We start from the raw sequence: 15,146 nt of genomic DNA on the forward strand, positions 1-15,146 counted from the left end.
ACTTTGCTATGGCAGCTTCCTTCTTCCCTTATGGTGACTTAGCGCTCCAGTGCTCCAGTCATTTCTCCCTGTTGTCGGGCCTCTGTGGGAGCTATTCTAGTCCATCAGGCGTGCTGCCTGAAGCCAGGGGTGTCAGGATCCAAGTGTTGTGTTCCAGGATGCTCCTTGGCCCCTGTGCAAATCAGTGTCTGGCTTTCTTATCAGAATCACCTGAGCCCCACCTCTGGCCCAGCCCAGAAGCTCTGTAGCGCCAACACTGGGAATATCACTACCAGATGAGTGATCATAAATGACAGACCAATGTTAATGGTAAGCACACTGACAATGTAAAAAGACTTCTTGGTACAAAATGATATTTTTACCTATCAGTTACCCAGTTCAAGGAGGGCAGAGGTGGTTGTGTGTGATTAGATGGCTATTTAAAGTAAGTAGTGCAAGAGAAATTCATAATAAGTCCACAAGTATTAATATTTTGCATGCAACTTTTCTCTTCTCAAAAAATTAAAATATTATATTTCAGAATATTATGTGCTTAGAACCAGAAAGCAAGCAGCAATATACTGGAAATAATCTGTTTAAGGGATTTGAGAGATTGAATATAGCAATTTGGACATATTTTAGTTTCCAAGGCCCAGAAAGATAGAGGAGATGATAGGTAATGTTTATTGAGCAGTTTCTATGTGTCAAACATGGTACTAAGTAATTTACATGCATTGTCTCACATGATCAAACGATGCCTTGAGGTAGCTACTATTATGATCTTCACCCTACAGATAGGAAAACCAAGATTAAGAAAATGTTCCAACATTCTAAGCTAGTAAGAGGTGGAACTGGGATATGAACACTGGGCCTCTGATTCTGACACCTCTGTGCTCACCGCCTCCCCCGTGGCTTCATCATGGGTTTGGCTGCCAAATTTGACTTCTAACCCCATTTCTGCTCCTAAAGGGTCACTTAACCCCACTACCTGTCTGTTAAAATGGAAGAATGGGAATTCTCTGAGCTAACATTTGCAAAGACTCAATGCAACATTATCATTACATAAGAGGGCAGAGTTCATCCCTCATGAGAAGGATGAGGGGGTCAGAAGACCCTCCGGCTGCAGAATCCAGCTCTGGGGCACCGTCAACAATGCCCAGGCACATTTGAAGAGGGGCAGCACTGTTACCAGGTGTAGTGATAATGTGATTTGAGGCTTGAAAATAATGTGGGCACTCTAGTCACACTGCTGACCTCAGACCACCACTGACTTCCGACAAGGAGGTTCAGACACACTGGATTTACTTTCATTCTTACCCAGACTATTTTTACCTTTGTCCAAAACAGCTCAAGTCAGGAACACCAGGATTATCTGCTTCTTTCATGGTCATAAAAGTTGTCTCAATTACCAAAGCTGATTATTCTCCACAGATGCTCTCATGCTTCTTATCACAGTGTGTTATCACAGAACACAAAAGCTCAGAGGCCCCTACCTATTTGGCAATCTCTTTTCTAAGGCTCGGATTCCCCTTTAAATGATACAGATACAGCCAGTCTATGAAGTATCTATTCTATCTTCAGTTTGAAATTCTTACAGTCACAGAAGTTTTGTTATTAGGTTCTGCATCTACACAGGCAGCTGGACATAGATGCACTGCAGGTAGCCACCTATGGAGCTTTGTGCTTATGATGAAGTGTAATAAGGCAAGAGGAAGAGGGGAATGGGTTGAGCCCTTAGCCAAAGGACTGAGCATTCCAGCCAGCTGATGTCCTGGTATCATTTGCCCTGAAAGGTGACTGCAACAGAAGAGAGCCATCCGCTACAGTCTGCCTGTTTAAGAAAGCCCAGTCTCTCTCCATATCCAGTCCATTCTGGGTTGAGCACTGATACTGAATATTTATCACTGAGTCCCTATATGCCAGTTCATATTTAAATCCATCATTTGTTAATTGATTGCTATTGTCATTTCTACTGTAAATCAACATAAGTAATTTCCATGTATGGGTTTGTTAGTATCTTATTCATTGCCCATGGACCTGGAAATCAATGGAAACCAAGTAGAGTTCCCTCTTTCCAGCTTTAATTGTAGGTAGTTTCCATTGGTCTCTCCTGGATTTTCAGGGTTCTGTTCACAGGATTGCCTCATTTTCCCTTAGACTAGACTTCCTTGATGGCCATCATCATCATAATGTCAACATACATTGAGTACTTACCATGCTTGAGACATTGTGTAACTAATACACGTATACTTCACATGAATGACCTCACTCAATTCTATAAGGTTATTATCATTATTATTATTACCTGTATTTTATAGTTGAGGAAGTTGAGTCATAGAGAAGCTTCCTGTCCACAGATCACAAAACTAGAGAGGGCTGGAGCTGGAATTTATACCCATGTCTGTGTGACTCCAAATTCTGAGCTCTAAAGAGCTCCACCATTTACACTTCTCCCTGACTAGGACCGAAAAAAAACTTCGTTTCTACCAGTTTCACTAAAACAGTGGCCCAATGAATGGCTCTCTCTGGGGGCAGGTTACAGGCTATTTACTAAATTATAAGAACATGAATTTAGCCTGAAGTGAATGACAGCTACCTAAATGTGGTAAGTCTAAGTGATTGTCTAAATTAATCAGTTTCAGAAAAAACTGAGCTGCTTTGTAAGGGAAAACAGTTGGTGGGAGGAAATATGGGTCTCTTCTTCTTCTTCTTTTCCGTGTGCCATTGGGTAAGTCACTTAGCTTCTCTGTGCTTCAATTCCTAGAATTGGACTGGATACAGCTTAAGGCAGTGTTTTTCAAACTGCATCTCACAAGCCATTAGTGGGTTATGAAATCAATATAGTGAGCCACAACCATTATATTTTAAGACATTAAACAGGATAGAAGAGTAGAGCATAAATATATATTTTTTATTTTCTACTATTCTAATACTATAAATAGTATAGCACTAATACTATAAATATATTTATATATATTGTTCAACATGACTCCATGAATGATAAGAAACCAAGGTACCACAACTAACCTCATGATATCAGCTCTGCATGTCATAACTTGTCAATATATAGGTAAAATCCTCATGAGATATTGGGTATATTCTTCTGATCTCATTTGCTTTGAAGCTACACTTCTCTTGTTTGCTCAGATAGGGCTTAGAAATCTGTATATTATTAATGATGGACAGCATACATACAAAAAATGTAAAAATCATAAGTGTATGGCTTGAAGAGTTTTAACATAGTAAACATATGATAACTAGGTAACTAATCATATCAAGAAATAGAACATACTAACATACCAGAATCCCTCTCATGTTCTTTTCCCAGACTCTACCTCTTTCCAACAAGGTGAGCCAATATCTTGACTTTGAACAGTATAAATTGGTTTTGCTTTTTTTTTTTTTGGAACTTTATATAAATGAAACTATACAATATATACTTTCCTGTGTCTGGCTTTCTTTGCTCAACATCAGGATTGTGAAATTTATGTTGTCACTATATTTGTGGTTTGTTCATTCTTTCCAATTAAGGAGTGTTACAAATAGTGCTGAAATGAACTCTTATACGTCTTTTGGTGCACATATATATGTATTTCTGTTGGGTAAATATATAGGAATGAAATTGTTGGGTCTGAGGGGAGAGCTCTCACAAGACGCTGAGCATGCTGGCACCCTGATCTTGGACTTCCAGCCTCCAGAACTATGATAAATTCCTGTTGTTTAAGCCACCCATTTGGTGGTATTTTGTTATGGCAGCTGGAACCTACAGGTTTTGAATGCCATTTTAATAGTTTAACTAGGTTCCAAAAGAAAACTGGAAGTTAACTTTCAGAGGGATAACTTAGCCAACTATTTCAAAGCATTAGTTCACTTATTTCCAGGGAAAAAGCATTCTCATTTCTGTCTTCATCCCAGAGGCAAACCCTTCAGAGGTATGTGTAGGTTGGTCTAAATCCACAGTTCCAATACCCAACATTGGCAATAATGGTCATTTATGTAGACAAGAGCTTCCCCCCAAGAATTATTCTATACATAAAAACTGAAAATGAGTCCTAAACATGCTTATGACTCAAAACAGTACTGATAGTACAATTTTTGTAAGTCTATCTATCTATCTATGTATATCCATACACTCATACCTATAAACAGGAAAAGAAAAGAAAAAGCCTAATGGGGAAACAGAGAGTCTCATATATGTCAATAGGACTGGAAATTGGTCAGTCCTTTGTAGAAGGCAATTTGACAAACAGCTTTCAAATTTTAAATGCATGTGCTCTGGGCTTCCCTGGTAGTGCAGTGGTTAAGAATCCGCCTGCCAATGCAGGGGACATGGGTTCGAGCCCTGGTCCAGGAAGATCCCACATGCTGCGGAGCAACTAAGCCCGTGTGCCACAACTACTGAGCCTGCACTCTAGAGCCTGTGAGCCACAACTACTGAGCGTGCTGCAACTACTGAAGCCCGCGCGCCTAGAGCCTGTGCTCCGCAACAAGAGAAACCACTGCAATGAGAAGCCCGTGCACCGCAACAAAGAGTAGCCCCCGCTCGCCACAACTAGAGAAAGCCTGCACTTAGCAACGAAGACCCAACGCAGCCAAAAATAAATAATAAAATAAAATAAATTTATTAAAAAAAAAGAATGTGGTAGGTAGTTCTCTACGTGTACTGATGTGGAAAGCTGTCTATGATGTACTGTTAAATGAAAAAAGCAAGTCAACAGAGCAATATTTAAAGTACAAGCCCAACAAAGAAACTTCCTATATACGACTCTGTGTGTGAAAAAGCATAGGAAATAGGTCTGGAAGAACAGTGTTGGTCATGGTTACCCCTGGGGAGAACAGTAGGACAGAGGGTAAAGGGTGTGTATTCATTTGCAAGGGCTGCTGTAACAAAATACCACAGCCTGGGTGGCTTAACCAACAGAAACTTACTTTCTCACAGTTTTGGAGGCTAGAAGTCAAGGTGCTCACAGGTTTCTTCTGATGCCTCTCTCCTTGGCTTGTGCATAGCCACCTTCTTGCTGCGTCCTCACGTGGCTTTTTCAGACGGGATACCAGTCTGATTGGATTGGGGCCCACCCTAACAGCCTCATTTAACTTAATCACATTTTAAAGGCCCTTTCTCCAAATAGTCACATTCTGAGGTACTGGGGGTTAAGACATCAACATATGAATTTGGGGGGACACAATTCAGCCTATAATAGGGTGACTTCTGCATTTTGTCTATATTGTCTCAAAATTTTATGATAAGCATGTATTTTTTTAAATAAATTTATTTATTCATTTATTTTTTGGCTGCATTGGGTCTTCGTTGCTGCATGCGGGCTTTCTCTAGTTACGGCGAGCGGGGGCTACTCTTTGCTGCAGTGAGCGGGCCTCTCATTGTGGTGGCTTCTCTTGTTGCAGGGCACGGGCTGTAGGAACGTGGGCTTCAGTAGTTGTGGCACGTGGGCTCAGTAGTTGTGGCTCGCGGGCTCTAGAGCACAGGCTCAGTAGTTGTGGCACACAGGCTTAGTTGCTCTGCGACATGTGGGATCTTCCTGGACCAGGGCTCGAACCCGTGTCCCCTGCATTGGCAGGCGGATTCTTAACCACTGCGCCACCAGGGAAGTCCCAGCATATATTTCTTGTGTAAGTTTAAAAACAATTAGAAAGATAGGAAAATACTGACCGGAAGACAAATGTTAATAGCAAAATATGAATAGGAGTTATCTCTAAGGCTTATAGGTGATCCTTATTTTATTTCCTCCATGTTTTTTAATGTTTCTCTCATGCTCTTCAATGAACATGTATTGCTTTTTAATTAGAAAACAGAATAAATATTATTTTTTAATGAAATGAATAGATCCAACAGCTTCCCCTTCAATAGCCTGGCAATTAGACATACTCCGGGAAAGCATCTACCTTTGGAACTGGCTAGTGATCTCTAACAATTTACAATGACACTTCACTTATAATAAGCTATTTAAAATATGTGATCATTCAGAGATGGTATGTGATTCTTAGGTTTTGAAAACTTCTCTCAATTTTCTAGGTTACAATAGTAAAGTGAATCTAATCTTAAAGTAGTAGCCTTTTCAAGCAATTATTCAAATTAAAGATTTTTCAAATGAGTATTACATTATGCCTATGGTATGAACTGCACACTTTTTCTTAATTTACTAATATTTATTAAGTAATGAGACTTAATCCCAACACCAATAATAATAATGTCCTATACATATAGACTATTTTTTCCAAGAGATGTACATCATAGTTATTAATTAGATAACCCCATTATATTATGAAATCACCTGTGGACAAATGTGTTAAGAATAAGAAAACAAAGAGCTTGTGAGTCGAACACTTACCTGCTTTGCCTCAGGGTTTGGAGCTCAGTCAGAAACACACGTGAGATTTGCTGACTTCTGAGTTAGGCAACTTTTCCTCGGAGCCCACATGAGCAAAGTTCCGTCAGGTAATAGGTTTGTCAGTCTAGCTCTCAGGAGAGTTCCAGTCTGCATGTAGAGAAGCACAGGACAGAATTTCCTAATAAGGAAATTGCTGCACATTCCCCCATGTGGCTATTTGAAGGATGAAGCAATGACATCTTCCAAAGTGGCATCTCCTTTTTTTCCCCTTTTTTCCTTAGAAATTGCCTTTAGTGCTGGTAAGAATGGATTTTCCAAAGACAGAAAGCAATCTAAAGTGACAAATAACTGGAAATTTTGAAATTTTCCTTTTTGTGGTCAGTAATCCCAACAGCTTTCTTCCCATTGGGGAGCCACTCATAACTCCTGACTATTCATTCATCCACTGGAATGCAGCAGATTTGGAAATTCCCATCCATCATTCTTGTCAGGGATCCATTTCTTCACCATGCCAAGTCTTGTCAACCACAGAAGTTTGAATTTAGAACTGAGCAGGTTTTCTATTGCTTTCACGCTTTAGGAGCAATAAGTCAAAACAAATACTTTGAGGACTTCCCTGGTGGCGCAGTGGTTAAGAATCCGCCTGCCAATGCAGGGGACATGGGTTCGAGCCCAGGTCCGGGAAGATCCCACATGCCACAGAGCAACTAAGCCCGTGCGCTGCAACTACTGAGCCTGAGCTCTAGAGCCCGTGAGCCACAACTACTGAAGCCCGCGTGCCTAGAGCCCATGCTCTGCAACAAGAGAAGCCACCACAGTGAGAAGTCTGCGCACCGCAAGGAAGAGTAGGCCCCGCTCGCCTCAACTAGAGAAAGCCCTTGCGCAGCAACGAAGACCCAACACAGCCAAAAATAAATAAATTTATAAGAAAAAAAATTTCTAAAAAAAAACAACAACACACAAATACTTTGGAGAATGCCTATGGACAGAACATGATGAAGGAGTGGATGGCCTCCAGTGTTACCGAATGTGATATTCTGAACTCTTTAGCAAAGGCAATATTGTATTTACAAATATTTCCTTCCTATAAAATTTTAAACTAAACGTTGGCTTACATTAGTAATTATCTAAACATCTGCCTCTACATCCAACTCTATTCAAGCTGTAAAGGTTAACCATGTTTGTCTACCTGCTGGAAAAAAGAGTGGGAGAGAAAGAAGAAATGGCCAATTAATTACCAAGTGACTGAGAGCTACTGTTTGTCTCTTTCATCTTTCACCCCCAGAGAATAGGAAGCAGGCTTTTTGCTGAGTTTTTTGGCAGGACTGGGGAGGCACCTTGTACTGCTGGATTAGCTGAGGGGATTCCATGTGGGCAACTGAGCAGCACACTTTATCTATCTATCTATCTATCTATCTATCTATCTATCTATCTATCTATCTAGTGTTCTCATCACATTTTTTTTCACACTTTAAACGACCGGGACCGAAAGAAGTCAGAGGAAGAAAGGTGAGAGGAGGCTACTGGGCAATCATGGGCTGGATGTTGGCTGCTCTTCCTTGTTATACCCTGGCAAGCAGTGAGGTGAATCCCTGCTCACCGACACTACGTAGTCCTTTACAGTTTACAAAGCACTTGTACATACAATAACTCAGCTGGCTTTCTCAACACCCCTATGTTCAAGAAATAAACAGTATACACAGTAAATACTATTCTGTATCATATTCCATTAAATTTTCAGGCTTTTGAGTCAGACTACTGGGATTCAAATATTAATTCAGACACTTTCTGGCTGTGTGAGTTTAACTAAGTTACGGTAAGTGAAATATGCCAGCCACAGAAGGACAAATACTGCATGATTCCATTTGAATGAGGTATCTAAAATAGTCAAATTCATAGAATCATAGAGTGCAATGGTGGTTGCCAGGGGCTGGGGGAGGAGGAAATGGGGAGATGCTAATCAGTGGGTATAAAGTTTCAGTTAAACAAAATGAATAAACCCTAGAGATCTGCTGTACAACACTGTACCTAAGTTAACAATACTGTATCATAAAATTAAAAATTTAAGAGGGTGGATCTCATGTTAAATGTTCTTACCACAATAAAATAAAATTTGAAAAAGATTTAAATGTAAAACATAAGACCATCAAAGGAAATATGAGTGAATATATCATATTAGGGAGGGAAAGACTTTTCTGGGCATGATACCAAAGACAGAAACCACACAAACAAACACTGATTATGAATATAGCTAACATCTATTAAGGTCTTACTATGTGCTGGGCCATGTACTGAGGATTTGCATTTTTAATCCTCACGTCAATCCTCTGAAGCAGGTATGATCATTATCACTCTTTCATGAACAAGAAAAATAAGGCACAGGGAAGTGGATATTGTCAGTTGTCTTGCCAGAATCCATCGTTGTTCTCCCCTTCATCATTTCTAACTGAACCTCAGTTTTGTTCGCGTATCTACTCCTTCCTCATGCATAACTTGTGACCCTAGAGGTGAACTAATTATTAGTATAAGCCAACCAGTGATTGGTTCAGGAATGAGTATATGATTGACTTTCAGCCAATAAGACACAAGTAGACGGCTGCTGAAGAACTTCTGGGAAAATTCTTTCTTGGTTTTAAGAGAGACCAGTGTCACTTACCTGCTGAATGTGAAAAGAAGCTGTAGTTATTATTGGCGTCCCTCTTGTAACCATAAGGGAAACCAGCCTCAGGACAGACAAACATATGAGAAGAAAGAGCCAAGACAGCTGAAGAGAAATGGATTGAAAGCCCTGATCATACTGCACCTGAAGTCTATACTACTGGACATCTACCCAGATGAGCCTCATTGTTTACCAGTTTTACCCTGGTGTCTGATATTTGCTGTATCTTCAAGTTAACTGACTTCTGCTATCTCTATTCTGCTATTAATATTTCCAGTAAATTTTTATTTAAGATATTGCATTTATTAGTTCTAGAAGTTCCATTTTGTTTTATTTTATAATTTCTATTTTTCTAGTGAGATTCTGAGCATATATATCATTATATATGATATAATGAGCATATTTTCATCTATCTATTTGTTGTTATAATAGTTGTAATAGCTGCTTTTAAACATTTATTTCCCAAATCCAACATCTGAGTCATTTTAAGGTTAGTCTCCATTGATTCTCTTTGTTTCTTGAGTATGGAATAACATTTCCTATGTGTCTAAAAACTTTGGATTTTACGTGGACACTATGAACATTGTAGAGGCGCTTGATTCTGCTATATTCCTCTGAATTGTGCTGATTTGTTTATTTTATCAATTAACTTAGCTGAACTCCATGTCAAATCTGCCTCTCCCTCAGTGAACTGTAGCTAAAAGTCTCTCTTCTAGCTTCAGCTGATCTGCTTGGAATCTATCTTAAGTGAAGACATCAAGTAGGCGGTTAGTTGGATACATATATTTAGATCTCAGGAGTGAGATTTGGACTAGAGATGAAAGGTTGAGAGGAATAAGCATATAGATGATAGATGAAGCCACTGGAGTAGATGAAATCACTCAAGCACAAAGTCAGAAGAAAGGAGGGTGTATTGGTTTGTTTCCGCACCAACAACCAATTCTCCAACTCTTCAGACACCAACTGGGTATCCAATGATTCACTTCAATTCTGACACTAAATACCCAGAGTTAGCATCAGACCCCACAGCTTATGGCTCAGTCTGCCCCCACTTCAGACACTAATCAGAGTCCCAGGCCTCCCCTACTTCTGACCAACTTGCTATAAATTGGTCGTTCCCCTTGAAGCCCTCCTTAGGTTTGATAATTTACTACAATGGCTCACAGAACTCAGGAAAGCACTTTACTTACTATTACCAGTTTATTGTAAAGAATGTTATAAAGGATACAAATGGACAGCCAGATGAAGAGGTAAATAGGTCGAGGTCCAGAAGGGACCCTAGTACAGGAGTTTCTGTCCCCAGGGAGTTGGGGTGTGCCACCCTCCTGGCACATGGATGTGTGCACCAACCTGGAAGCTCTCCAAACCCCTTAGTTGAGGGACTTTTATGCCATTAAATAGGCATAATTGATTAAATCATTGGCCACTGGTGATTAACTCAATCTCCAGTTCCTCTCCCCTCCTGGGAGGTCAGACAGAGGTGGGGGGAGGCTGAAAGTTCCAACCCTCTAATCATGTGTTGGTCTTTCTGGCAACAAATCCCTATTTTGAAGCTATCTAGGGCCCCCCCCCCCCGCCACTAGTCATCATATTAGCATGCAAAAAGACACTCATCCCTCTGTAGAAGTTCTTGTGCCAGGAACCAGGGACAAAAACCAAGTAAATATTTGTTATACCACAATATGACAACCATGTTCATGGATTGGAAAACACAGTATCCTTAAGGCATCAGCCCTCCCCAGATTGACCAACAGATTCAATGTAATCACAATCAAAATCCTACCAGGCTTATATTTTGCAGAAATTGACAATCTAATTTCAAAATGTATATGCAAATGAAAAAAATTCTAGAATAGCCAAGACAATTTTGAAGAAAAAAAAGCAAAACAAAGTTGGAGGACTTCACTACTGAATTTCAAAACTTACCATAAAGCAACAGAAACACATCTCACCTGCTGATCTGCCTTACATACACCCGTTCACCACCCACCAAGGGGTCTTTTATGCAGTGAAAGGACAGCATATAGATATCCTAAGTTAAGTCAAAGCCTTCCCAAGGATACAAATTGACTATACACCTCAGTGTTATCATTTGGTCACGCTGTTCACAGTACAGACACAGCCAAAGCAATAAGAAAGTTCTTGATCTCAGAAGAAAATTATTGGCCTGCTGTAGATTGATTTTTGATTCTGTTTACCTCAATCCAATATTTCCCAAAGTGTATTACTTGATAATCCTGTTTTATGGGAAAGAAGGAAGGAAGGGAGGGAGGATGGAAGGAAGGTAATTCTTAACCAAATAAATTTGGGGGTTGCTGATTTCAACAAACTTTGATTTTATTTGTCGCAGGACTTCCCAGAACCTTTAATATGCTAATGTGTATTATAAGTCTGTAAGATGGAAGACAGTAGAATTTTGTATTTGAAACCCTTTTTAAAATTAACTAGTGTTAAGTGGAACAGCATACTTTGAGAAATGCTATCTCAGGCCAATGGGAAAAAGCTGCAAATATAAATTTATTATTTTTCTCTGACTCAAGAGTGAAGAGCTAAACTTCAAGCTTATTAAGTGAACCCTTATATTTTAAGTGATATGAAGCATCTACTTTTGAACAAAATAACATAGGATTAGGAGGTAGAAAAAGTGCTCTCTTCTAAATAGCTGTGTGACCTTGGGTAAATATTACTTTGATCCTTTCTAATCCAATTTCTTCCCTACAGCTGTAAAAGCAGAAATCCCCTGGTCACAGAGTTCTTTGCTGTGGCCAAATATAAATGTATTTGAATAACACAGAATTAAAGAGGATACAAATGTTAGGATGGAAAACCCCAGACTGTCCAGTTAGAAGTTCCCTCCCATTGTTCCTGTTTCTGCTCTTTGAGTACTGACCACAGTTTGATGTTAGGCTTGGTTCTAGTGTCCCCACAGGCAGAGTGATGTCAAAGGTGCACACTGCTGGGCAAAGCCATCAGGGATGCCAATGAATAAGGCTCCACTTTATAGACTGTCCCACTTGTGGCTGTGTTCACTTAAATGTCCCCTCCCTAACCCGGCCTGTGGGAACAGGCATGGGGGTTAAGAGGCAGGGAGGGATCTTTAAAGCACACAAAGTTATGACAATCCAGAATAATCCAGATAGTTAACCCTAAGGGGAGAATCTGAAAAAAGGCTTAAGAGTTGGTGAGAATATACATGCTCCAAAATATTTTTCACCATATTTTTTTTTCATTTTATCTTGTTACAGTGAATTCCTCTAGAGATTGATTTAATGTAAGCTGATTTTAGAAAATTGGAAATATTTCTAGGAAGGTTACAGAACTATTAAACATTCATCTGGAACGTGAATTTGCTCAATCAGGCCACTTTCCTCTTAATACCTGAAATGACTCGCACTCAGGGGATAGGACTGTGCTTGGCAGTGTGAGGAGTAAGAGGCCCCTGGGTGAGGGAGGGTTGCTGTAGCTGGGGGAGTGTCTGGCGGGGAACAGATGCAGAGGAGGCATTCATACAGTGACAGAGAAGTGCAAAAGTGGAAGTGTGAAAAAGGAAGATGTTAATGATAACTTATCCAATTCCAAATGACTCCTAAGGCCTATCCTTCTTTCATTTCTTCTTCTTTCCTCCTTCATTGTATGCTCTCCTGCTCAAAGAAACTAGGAAAGCTGGGACTAGGGTTAAGCTACATCATGGGTGAACTTGGTTTTTATAAGCTAATCTGACAAGCTAAAAACCACCTATCTTTGTGAGGCCAAACGTGTTCCAAATTCCAAAGGACCTCCTTACAAGAGAAATTGTTTGGGATATAATTTGTTCATGAGTTGGAAGTTTCCAATAATATCTAGTCAATAAATATTTACTGGGTACCCACTATGGGCAGGCATGGCTAGGTACTGAAGTCACAGTAGAGAATGACAGACATCATCTCTGTTCTCACAAAGCTTAATGATCATGTTTATATTTCAAAGGTCACTCATGTGCAGAAAGTGGGTTGGAGGAAAACAAGATTGGAGCCAGAAGACTAGCTTGGAAGCAGTTTCAGAAATGCAAGGAAGGAGGTGGTTCTTAATCTTCATTGAACTTTTCTGAGTGGAAGAACATTAGCAAGACTGTAGTATTTTGTATTTTCAGCAGAACTTGTATTTTGATTCGTGGAATAATAGGCACTCTTTGCCTCTCTGTAGATTTATAATTAATAATTAGTTTCATTTTAATATTCTACGCCAACATCTGTTAGTCTTTGGCTGAGGAATGGCCACAGAGAGCCCTCAGACAGAACATTCAGGTGCTGGCAGTTGAAAGTTCTGTCCTGCACTGAAGTGATAAGAGTAAGATGGTATGGTTAGGGCACACATATCTGCTGTCCCCTGTTGGGGTGGACAGTGACTTCCAGATCCCCCTACAAGTTCTGGAAAGATCATGGAACAAAGAACATTATCTTAGCCCCATCCACTTAGATACCTCTCGCAGCCATTTCTAACCAACTATATGGGTGTATACCACATGCTCTGGTGACCCACATTTTGAGAAACACAGCTCCAGTCCTTTGCATAGCATCTAGGAATAATAAACATTGGTTGAAATGGTGGACATACAGTTTGTTTATGGAACAAGTTTGTGTGCATGTTCTCTATCATGTCTGTCTTCATTTCACAGTTTTAATTTTTTCTCCTGTTAGCACTTGTCCTTCAGTGCTTAAGAAGTCTGGCTTCTCAGACTCACAGATATAGTGAACAAATTAGTGGTTACCAGTGTGCAGAGGGAAGAGGGGAGGAGTAATACAGGGATAGGGGAGTAAGAGGTAAGAACTATTAGGTATAAAATAAGCTACAAGGATATACTATACAACACGGGGAATATAGAATATTTGATAATAACTATAAATGGAGTGTAACCTTTAAAATTCTGAATCACTATATTGTACACCGGTAACTTATATAGTATTGTACAGCAACTATACTTCAATTGAAAAAAGAAGTCTGGCTTCTTTTGGTGCATTATCATTTAGCCATCCTTCCTCCAGGTTCTAACACCTCAGTGTATCAAAGATACTTTGATTCAATTTAGAAAATATTCCTGAGCGCCTACCATGTGTCAAACTCTGCCTTGAGTGCTGTGGGGGCCACAGAGATGACTAGGAAGAACACTGGCCTTTCCTTCATAGAGTACTTCTTTTGACTTTTTCTGACTCCATTGAAATTTTCTTTAATCCTCTATTATTAACTCCCTAGTTCTACCCTCTCTAGCTCCCCACTGCCTCTGAAAGATAAACTTCCAGGCTATGATAGACTGTTACATTAATGATCCCCAAAGAATCACACCATTCCCCAGGATAGCTCCCTCCCACATTGAAACTGAGCTTGGCCATGTGACTTGGTTTTGGCCAGTGGACATTATCAAACACGATGCAAACACAGGCTTGATAAGCATTGCAGCTTTGTCTCTTGGAATACTGCCACTGCCATGTGGGGAAGCCTGGTCCAGACTCCTTGAGGATGAAAGCTCCTGGAGAGAGAAGCCCAGCTGAGCCCAGCATCGAGTGGTCCTCCCAGCTAAATGCAGCCACAGGAGAGCCCAGGTAAGACCAACAGAGGAATCTCCCAGCCTTGCCACAGAATCATAAAAAATAATTATTGTTTAAGCCAAAGTTTTGGTTGTTTTGTTATGTAGCAGTTGATAACTGAAACATATGCCTTATTTTCAAGGCCTTTCTCTGACTCTGTCATGGAATAATTCCATTTCATTCCTGAAGGTCTCCCTGCTATGTTAAAGTCTATTCTGCAAGAAGGAAGAACCTGGGCTCTGGCATCAAGGGCTTCTTGGCTACAGGGCTTTGGACGATTTACTTAACCTTTCTAACCATCAGTTTTCTGCATTAGAGCAGTGTTTCTCAAAATGTGGTCCACTTGCATCAGAAATACCAGGCACGTTTATTTAAAAAAAAATAGTCTTAAGCAGCTATTTTTATAATAGTCCAAACTGGAAACAATGTCAACATACATCAACTGGTGAACGCCTATGATATATTCATACAATGGAATACTTCTAAGCACTAAAATGGACAGAACTACTGTTACATTAACATGGTTGAATCTCTCAGATATTATTTTGAGCAAAAGAAGCCAGACACAGAAGAATACATGTTGCATGGTTCTATCTATTT

General features: G+C 40.0%; 1 protein-coding gene across 3 annotated transcripts in view; it reads right to left on the reverse strand.

Moving 5' to 3' along the window:
• The window catches only part of JAK2 (Janus kinase 2), a 248,006-nt gene extending 241,533 nt beyond the window's left edge, over positions 1 to 6,473 (reverse strand). For 2 of the 3 annotated variants that reach the window (XM_082404352.1, XM_082404354.1), the window contains exon 1: positions 6,327 to 6,466. The gene's annotated coding sequence lies outside the window, so the exon portion shown is untranslated. Of the gene's footprint in view, positions 1 to 6,326 lie in introns of all 3 variants that reach the window. The other variant, XM_082404344.1, reaches the window with a different exon arrangement.
• Between the last annotated feature and the right edge of the window lie 8,673 nt (positions 6,474 to 15,146).

This window comes from Balaenoptera borealis (assembly GCF_965194805.1).
Source record: "Balaenoptera borealis genome assembly, chromosome: 8".
Taxonomy (NCBI): Eukaryota; Metazoa; Chordata; class Mammalia; order Artiodactyla; family Balaenopteridae; genus Balaenoptera; species Balaenoptera borealis.